Genomic DNA, 10,090 nt, shown 5'->3' on the forward strand with positions numbered 1-10,090 from the left:
TTGCATTGACTATTTAACTAAAGAGCCAAAGGGTGGAACACATTTTCTGTAATATTATGTGTTTTCGCGACTTGAAAAAAATCGTCCATGCAAGTTTATTTTGTTGTTTCAATTCTTTGTATTGTTTGCATATTTGATATTATAAACAGGCATTAATTATTATGTTTAAATATTAAACGTATACAATATTCTTTTGGTGGATTGCAATTACCCAATTTTCTGTGGATCTTGCGATCTGATAACGTTTACCTTGTTATCAATCAAAAAATGAATCCATGCTTTTGCACCATCTATTTGTCGGCCTATACCAAAGATTTATAAAATGACACCAAACGTGTTTAGATCACACGGGCAGGCACCAAACGGGCAGGAAAATTGTGCCGAAAATTTATTTTCAGGTAAAATATGAAGATTTTTGTCGGAAACCGTGTAGGTTTTGGTAATTTTCCGTGAAGAACCAGCGTAAGCCAGAACAGTATTTACAGGGAAGAGGGCCAATCGTTAGTGTCGTTCGCATTACATGTTAAACATGAAATCATTTCAGGACGTTTCGGGTAAAGGTGTGAGGGTCGTACAGACCATGGGGATCCAGTCATGTCGGTCGTTTTAGATGCCGTTTGACACAGATGAAACATTAATACAAGACGTAAGGTATCATTTGTACGCAATTTTAATTATTGGATTGATAAATATAACATTAACATGTGCGGACATATATGGTTGGATAGTTTTTTCTTCAAATAAAATTATAATGCAGAGTGAATTCGTGGTAACATCGTTTAATTGTGTATGCATTGCCCATTGCATGCCTTGTCGTCACACGTGGCGCTTGGCCCGCACTCCGGCACGCAGTCCGCGTTAACCAAGCACTCGTCCGGTACATGACAATGGCACTCGGCGCCCGTGGGGGACAAAGCGGCTCTGTGGCACTCAGGGACCTCACCGTAATTGTCGCACACTATGCGCTTACAGTCCCTGTCTGATCTGCACGGTAGATGGATAGGCGACTCCGTTGTTGTACTGCGTGGTCGCACGACCATCCGCAAGGATAGAACTAAATAAACAAGGTAAACTATAGTTTGAGAACATCATGAATAATGGAATTAAACCCTTCCATTTTGTAAGAACAAATTGTAAGATAAAGACCCATCTTAAATGAAAGTGTATTTAAATATAAATGTATATATCATTATTTGTTTTGAATGTTAATGGTTTGTAAGTTGATACATTTAATTTATGTTCATATACAAAATAAAAAAAATATTTAAAAAGTACATCCTGTCGTTTAAGACTGTGAAATAGACTTGTCAAACGCCGCATTTGCAAAATGCGGAATACATGCAAGAAATACCTGCTTAAGTTTTGCAAGCTAGTTTTTTAAGTGTTAAAACAAAGATTACTTTGATATATGTTTATTGCGACTTAACAAATTTTTCGATGTATTAATTAAGTTTTGACACATTATTAAGTTCGGCGAACGTTCGCACATGAACAATGCATTAAACATCACATATAAAATAATTAAAACATAAATTTACTTACCCATCGCAAAGCAGCAAAAAGCAACACTCACGGCAAAAACGTTATTCATGTTTTAATATTAATATAGTGAACCTTAATTTCTTCCAGATAGTGTTTACGTTATTATCGACAGAAAAGCCTTTTTATATGCTGTTCTTTCAGGATCTTGGCCAACTACGTCATAATAGGAAATAAAAAATATATCCTGTTTTGACAGTAATTCCGAGAAAAACTCACCGCAGTGTCATGTCATAAAACTAGATTGCTTCAAGTGCTAACCAATGACATCCGAGTCACTGTAATTAAATTACACCCATCATGTTAACCTTTGCAGTGGATCGTCAACAGGACATTAATATGTATATGATGCAGCAAATTATATACCAATACAGTATATTTGTATCATACGGTAACTGGCAAATGATAATTTACAAAGACATATAATTACATTGGTGGTAAATATTTATAAAAAAAAAACAATGTTTCATTTGCGCAATTTGTGTTAACATAAAAAAAATACAAACCTAACTATTAAATTGTATATTCAACGTGCTCATAACGTCCATGTCATAAACATAAATAATTTCGTTTTACAGTGTGAATTCTGAATCTTTTTAAGTATTACTCATATCATACGTATTGTTAATTTCTTTTGCGGATTAAGAATATAATTCCACTCTTTTCTAAATATTGTTTTCAATAGTTTGTCTTCAGATCGACAGATAAGTAGAATATGGATTTAATCTTCAACAGAAAAAAAGTTTAATGGCATTGCTGATCAATATTGTGACGCCTACCTTTTCAATGTTCAATTCATCGCTTGAGCAACCAAAGATAAGATATCAATTTGTATTATTCACTAGAAATGATAAATTTTATTATACCTTTTTTTATCGGCAATGACCCTTTGTTAACCTGAAATTGTGTGCAAACTCCTAGGTGGGACAATACTACACATTGACAAAACATCTGAAACGTGGTCGCCTGAGAACAGTGGTCACTTGTCAACACGGTCCTGTCGGACATTTCATTTCACTGACTGATTTTCTCAGGTTAAGCTATTTATATATGTATGTAAATTGACAGAGATATTTCAGATTATGTCGACAATGCCAAGGTATACATTCTATGACTCAGTACTTTTGTGAAGAAATGATAGTCGAGAAGTTTTTCAGACTCGCAGTCTTCTATTTGGTCTGTGCATGTCTGTAGCAGTAGTTCCTGCTGATCAACCTACTGTGACAGTTGATTGTTTGGCCTTTTTTAAAAAATCTCAATTCGCTTCATTCCCGGTTCCGATGTTGGGTAAAATTTAATGTGAGACTTAAGATTAATCCGGACGCCACCCGATGCTACAAAATTACCTGGTGCCCGTACGATCATCGGTCGGGCGCCAGCCCAATGAGCGTTAAAATACGTCTTCCGCTGATCGGACGATGATCGGTCTCTATTTGTGACTGAAGTATAAGCGTTAAGGAAACGCACCAAATCGAAGTACTAGCGCGGTTATCGGCGTCGAGACACCGTTTAAAGATAAAGCCTGCCCAGTATTTAACACACTTTACATTTACAAATCATTTAATGATTGTCTACCTTATATTAGATTAAGACTGTCGAATAGAAATATGATATATTGGCATCCATAACATGAAAAAATAAGAAAAGTAAAACCGTCAATTCCGTTCCACAAAATTAAACATTTATTTTCTTTACTGTTCTTTATGTACCGGTAGTATATGTTAATAATGCTTTATTTAAACACAGGAATATCAGAAGAACCGACAGATACTTAACTGTTACCGTACATGTTCGCGTTTACATTGGCCATAACCTGTATAACATAACCTGTATTAACAGGCGACGTGTGGTCTGGATGATAGAAAAAAGTGTGCAAATAAAACACAGCGAAGACAGTTTTTAATTCAATTTGTTTGGGGGACCCGTCCTATTTTTCAGACATTTTTATATCAATAATTCGATTTCTTGATATCGAAATTAAATTGTGTATATCAAAAATGATATCAATAGATGCTTTTTCTTAAATCAAAACAATAATAGATATTATAAGTTACACTGTTAGTAACTGATGGTGTATGGGATATACACCCTAAGTAATTTCATACCATACGAGAGCGAAGCTCGAGTATGGTATGACATTACTGAGGGTGTATATCCCATACACCATCAGTTACTACAGTGTAACGATTATATCTCACCGACTACCTTTAACGTATATAATATATAATATATTATATAATATATATGAAATATATAATGTATTAAATATAATATATAATATATATTATAATATATATAATATATATTAATATATAATATAATATTTAATAGAATATAATATATAATATAATATATAATATAATATAATATAATATTATATATTATATAATATATAATAAAATATAATATATATAATATAATATATAATATATAATATAATATATAATATAATATGTTATATAATATATAATATAATATATAACAAGAGCACCGCCTTGTGGATGCAGACCGCTCATCTATTTTCTTGTTAAAGGGGAAGGGACTCTCATTTTCAATCACAAAGGAGGGAGGGGCGGAGTGAAGAGGGGTGTATAGCGTGGGGGTGTGGAATTTATTACATTATCTTCAAAAAAGGCGGAAAAAACGAAAAAAACAAATTCGGGGGGGGGGGAGTGGGGGTGGATTTTTGGGTGCGATGGTTGGACGGTATTTCAAACATAAAATAATAAAAATAAATATTTGTGTTTTTTAAACGTTTCAAAAAAAAAATTCGGGGGGGGTGGGGTGCGGGGGGGGGGGGTAAAGTGTGAGGGTGTGGTGGAAATTTGTGAGATGATTTAAAAAAAAAAAAAAAAAAATTAGGGGGGGATTCGGGTGGGGGGAGGGGTGGTGGGGGTATTCTTGGGTGCGATGGCTGGACGGTATTTCAAACATAAAATAATAAAAATAAATATTTGTGTTTTTTAACCGTTAAAAAAATGGGGTTGGAGTGGGGGGGTATAGTGTGAGGGTGTGGTGGTCATTTGTGAGATGATCTTCAAAAAAAAAATTAGGGGGGGTGGAGGGGGGGCACAGGGGATGGTTTGGGTGGAGTCTATTGTGGTATATCAGGTAAGAGTAGTTTTGTCAAAGTATCAATCAAATCTAATCATAAATAAAGAAGTTATGGCAATTTTAGCAAAATTTAATAATTTGACCTTGAGAGTCAAGGTCATTCAAAGGTCAAGGTAAAATTCAACTTGCCAGGTACAGTAACCTCATGATAGCATGAAAGTATTTGAAGTTTGAAAGCGATAACCTTGATACTTAAGAAGTAAAGTGGATCGAATTACACAATTTAACCATATATTCAAAGTTACTAAGTCAAAAAAGGGCCATAATCCCGTAAAAATGACAACCAGAGTTATGCAACTTGTCCTTTTACTGTACCCTTATGATAGTTTGCGAGTGTTCCAAGTATGAAAGCAATATCTATGATACTTTAGGGGTAAAGTGGACCAAAACACAAAACTTAACCAAATTTTCAATTTTCTAAGTATAAAAAGGACACATAATTCTGTCAAAATGCCAGTCAGAGTTACATAACGTTGCCTGCACAGTCCCCTTATGATAGTTAATAAGTGTTGCAAGTATGAAAGCAATAGCTTTGATACTGTAGGAATAAAGTGGACCTAAACACAAAACTTAACCAAATTTTCAATTTTCTAAGTATAAAAAGGGCACATAATTCTGTCAAAATGCACGTCAGAGTTATCTAACTTTGCCTGCCCAGTCCCCTTATGATAGTAAGTAAGTGTACCAAGTTTGAATGCCATAGCATTGATACTTTCTGAGAAAAGTGGACCTAAACGCAAAACTTAACCAAAATTTTCAATTTTCTAAGTATAAAAAGGGCACATAATTCTGTCAAAATGTACGCCAGAGTTATCTAACTTTTCCTGCCCAGTCCCCTCATGATAGTTAGTAAGTGTACCAAGTTTGAATGCAATAGCATTGATACTTTCTGAGAAAAGTGGACCTAAACGCAAAACTTAACCTGACGCCGACGCCAACGCCGACGCCGACGCCAAGGTGATGACAACAGCAAATTTTTTTCAAAAAATAGATGAGCTAATAAAATATATAATATAATATAATATATAATAATAATATATAATATATATATAATATATAATATAATATATAATATAATATATAATATAATATATAATATAATATATAATATAATATATAATATAATATATAATATAATATAATATATAATATAATATATAATATAATATATAATACAATGTATAATATAATATATATTATATAATATATTATATATTATATGATTTATAATATGTGACGTCGTCAGCGAAAATCAGTCTTGTGTACGCTGACGTTTATGTCGGGAAATCGCATGATAAAATCTTGTACGAAAATGCGCTGGATATTTCGTATTTTTTATACAATTTCTCGGCTCATAATTTATGACATGCTTTGAAAATTTCCACAATATAGCATGAATATGTCCTTTAAACACTGGCACAATTGGTGGTTTGTAATCCGTTCATTTAATTCAAATTATTCCTCTTGAATGACACAGTTTCGTTTGAGCAGTTCACACGTAGCGCAACCATAGGGACCGTTAAGTAAAAATATTCTATTATACTACATATATATATACAAGGGATACAACTGTGAAAATTCCTGCACACAACCATGGTGTAAACAATAGCGAAAAATTTGCTTCCAAACGTAATAAATACACCAATTAAACTGTATTACAACAGCCAAGACATTTATCTTTCAGAAAATAATACACTTGGCAATAAAGTACAAGCTTTTCATTGAATTAAGAGAGAAAGTTTCATTCAAAATGCTCAAAAATCCTTACTTGGACACAGGTATGCACAGCTGAAAACTGAGAATTCTAGAAGTAATTTTCGTATTCCTTTGTTATAAAGCTCTTTTGCTGGTACATATTCCTTGGATAGTTTTTTTTTTCATAGTGAAATAAAACATAATTACTATTAAGTGAGCATATTTTGCTAGAAATTCATATCAACCTGCTTCAATTTCACAATGACAATGTTTTACTTTCATTTTGGATAGTTCACATGTATTTCTAACATGCGATTTGATTGGTTGAAATTCCACTGCAGTAATAAATCCAGCCATTCACGTTCCCGTAACTTTATCTGACAAATTGCATACAAATCCTTGAAGATAGTAGAAATGTAAACAAATTTAATATTTACGGTGTTTTACATATATGCAGTTACATGCAATTATGGAAGGTGTCTACTTTGATTAATAAAGTGTCTATGGATAATAAAACAAGGTAAAATTTGCTCAACTTCTCTGTATTTATTAAATTATGAAAAAAAATGTGTCAAAGTGGGTGTGCACACCTGTGTCGCATTTCGAAAAGTTTACCGTTTTTCATGAAACTTTCGTTTCAAACACAACTATGAACACTTTTATTGCTATAAACATAGTTATTTTCTGATAGATAAATGTCTGAGCTGTTGTTATACAGTTTTTTTTGTGTGTAATTATTGCTTTTGGAAGCGATATTTTTTCTATTGTTTATACCATGATGTTGTGCAGGAAATTTGACATTTGTATCCCTTGTATATATGTATATAGTATAATAGAGTATTTTTTACCTAACGATCCCTGTGAGCGCAACCTGTCTCGTAGTGTTCTTTTCAATGGCTATTAAACGTTGTAAATCAAAATGACATCGTGTACTGTTGGATGCCTTCAATCGAAGAAGTTTCGGAAATGATATTTCCACATGCTTAAAATAGGTAAGTGAAAGATATATGTGTATTTTGGCTTTGTGATTAATTTTCGCGACTCGCAAGTTTGACCCGGAAGTAAGCTGTACGATAGCAACTGATTGTTTACATGAAATGGTGATAGATTTAAATTTGACTTTAAAATATCATGTCTCAATTTATTAACACCAACACTATTCCATGTGAAATTTCACAAGACCAGGACACTTTGTTTTTAAATTTAAATGATTTATCGAATGTAAATGAACTTTATTTTGAAATTTCTCACCCCGCTACTCAAGATTTATTTGATGTGGTAGATGATTATGAAAGTGACCTTGAGTCAAACCATGATGAGTCTGATATTGATATTGATGTAGACGCTGTCAAAAAACAACAACAGATACTGCGTTTATTGAAAAGCCCGAACTTGATGTGGCAGAAGCTGATAAACAAAACAAATTTAAGGTTGACTTTTTAGAAATGTTTAAGCACAAATTTAATTAATAATTATTATTATAAAAAAGAGTTATGGAGATAAATAACCAATAATTTGATGTTCTACAGGTTGGGAAGTTATTTTCGAGACCCCGAGGAAGTGTGAGGTGTATGGAATCAGCTGTGAAGGATCTGGTATTTTAATTAATTTAATATCATTGCTAACCACAAACTGAATCAGTCTAAATGTAATCAACTACCAATTGATTATTTACATTTTATTGTTGTGCGTGTGTGTGTGCGTGTTTGTGTGCGTACGTGGTCTGGAGGATATCATTCACGTCTAATATCAATCTTTTATGATAAGACAATAACCATGCATTATCTAAATGTTTCAAACCACATAATAATTAATTAGAAAAAAAAAGAACTATTTGGGTATCTCTAGTAAGTTATTACGGTTTATTTATTAGTCTTCTGTTTCACAGGAAAGCAGGTGTTTTACCTCGCAGACGAAGGCCAGTCACATGGTAAAGGTGCAAATGCTGTGGTCAGCCAGGTTCACCACTACCTCAACACATACGGCGAACAGCATGCTCACTTTCAGTGTGACAACTGTTGCGGCCAAAATAAAAACAACATAGTCATCTGGTACCTTCTGTGGAGAGTTCTTGTAGGTAATAACAAGCCCTTAGTTATTGTGTTTCTGATACCTTTTTTTAATGTTGAGAAATTAATTTAGCTAAACCTGTTGTTAAAAGTATTTGTTTGCAGTAATGCAATTGCAAAATGGTAAAGCGTGTTGATATGTAGTGAAAAATGTTAACTTTTGTTTACTCTGGTATCAATCCCAAAAGGAAAAATCTCTTAAAATAATATATTGAAATGAGTCAAACCATTTTTAAGTCAGTCAATTACTTCAAAATACATATTCTAAATTGTAGCTTGACCTTTTTTTAAATTATTTTTTAACATTTCAGGTTAACACAGAATCATCACAATAAGCTTTATGTTGATAAGACATACAAAGTTTACACCAGATTGGCACTTTGGCATCTGAAAGTCAAAGTAGAGGTAAATTCCTTATCACAGTATGGTGTATGTGACCTGCATGACCTTACATTCTTTATGTGGTGAAACAATGTCGAAAGGTAATCCTTCCTGTCTTTGATAACAACAGGATTGGAAGTGTCCCCCACAAGCTGGGGGATGTTGTGGCCTGTCCTTGACGATAACCCCACAGACGCAGCGACATCAGACAACATTTCTGCATTGAAGTTTCTGTATCAAGATTATTATTTAATTAAGAAACAATTGCAAAATATAGTTTTCCTATTATCAAATTATTATTTTGTTGTTGTTGTTGTAATAGAAAACTACAAAGTTTGAAGAATGATTTTGCATGGAATTTTTTTTTTGCCATATCAAGAATTTCATACCAATAAAACAGCTGAAACTACTAAAATATATATTTATTTTCCTGTTACAAGACATAAAGTACCTACACACTGTTTTTAATTGATTTATGTTTTATTATTTTTATATTTTATTACATGGCAAACGATACAACTGGATAGACCTGCATGATAAACCTTGTTTGCATGTCCATAGGTCTATCCAGTTGTATCGTTTGCCATGTAATAAAATATAAAAATAATAAAACATAAATCAATTAAAAACAGTGTGTAGGTACTTTATGTCTTGTAACAGGAAAATAAATATATATTTTAGTAGTTTCAGCTGTTTTATTGGTATGAAATTCTTGATATGGCAAAAAAAAAATTCCATGCAAAATCATTCTTCAAACTTTGTAGTTTTCTATTACAACAACAACAACAAAATAATAATTTGATAATAGGAAAACTATATTTTGCAATTGTTTCTTAATTAAATAATAATCTTGATACAGAAACTTCAATGCAGAAATGTTGTCTGATGTCGCTGCGTCTGTGGGGTTATCGTCAAGGACAGGCCACAACATCCCCCAGCTTGTGGGGGACACTTCCAATCCTGTTGTTATCAAAGACAGGAAGGATTACCTTTCGACATTGTTTCACCACATAAAGAATGTAACCAAATTTCATCAATTTCCATGTGTCAGCGGATCATCCCGGTGTTGTGGAGTGCAGGGAATTTAGTGACTCACTAGTAATCAGAATCACTATCAGGAAGGTCACGAAAGTGAATGTTAATGTGAGCTGTGACAACCTGCCATACGAGATGTTTGCGAAAGGGCTTGATCTGGACCATCAGTAGTATTTATTTGAAAACATTCGTAAATTCTGTCGCACAGATGAACCAAAAACTTGACATATCCGAAACGCGCTACTGGTGAGCAACAA

The 10,090-nt window shown here is 33.0% G+C and overlaps 2 long non-coding RNA genes across 2 annotated transcripts; one reads left to right on the forward strand and one right to left on the reverse strand.

Moving 5' to 3' along the window:
* Positions 1-654: 654 nt before the first annotated feature.
* Positions 655-1,691, reverse strand: LOC127841116 (uncharacterized). The gene is made up of 2 exons (XR_008030710.1): positions 1,543-1,691; positions 655-1,054 (listed from the first exon to the last, which is right to left on the reverse strand). It is a non-coding gene; the product is annotated as an uncharacterized LOC127841116 (long non-coding RNA).
* A 5,968-nt stretch (positions 1,692-7,659) lies between these two features.
* On the forward strand, positions 7,660-9,873 carry LOC127841117 (uncharacterized). The gene is made up of 3 exons (XR_008030711.1): positions 7,660-7,943; positions 8,237-8,425; positions 9,658-9,873. It is a non-coding gene; the product is annotated as an uncharacterized LOC127841117 (long non-coding RNA).
* The last annotated feature ends 217 nt before the right edge of the window (positions 9,874-10,090 follow it).

The sequence above is a fragment of the Dreissena polymorpha genome, chromosome 8, assembly GCF_020536995.1.
Source record: "Dreissena polymorpha isolate Duluth1 chromosome 8, UMN_Dpol_1.0, whole genome shotgun sequence".
Classification (NCBI taxonomy): domain Eukaryota; kingdom Metazoa; phylum Mollusca; class Bivalvia; order Myida; family Dreissenidae; genus Dreissena; species Dreissena polymorpha.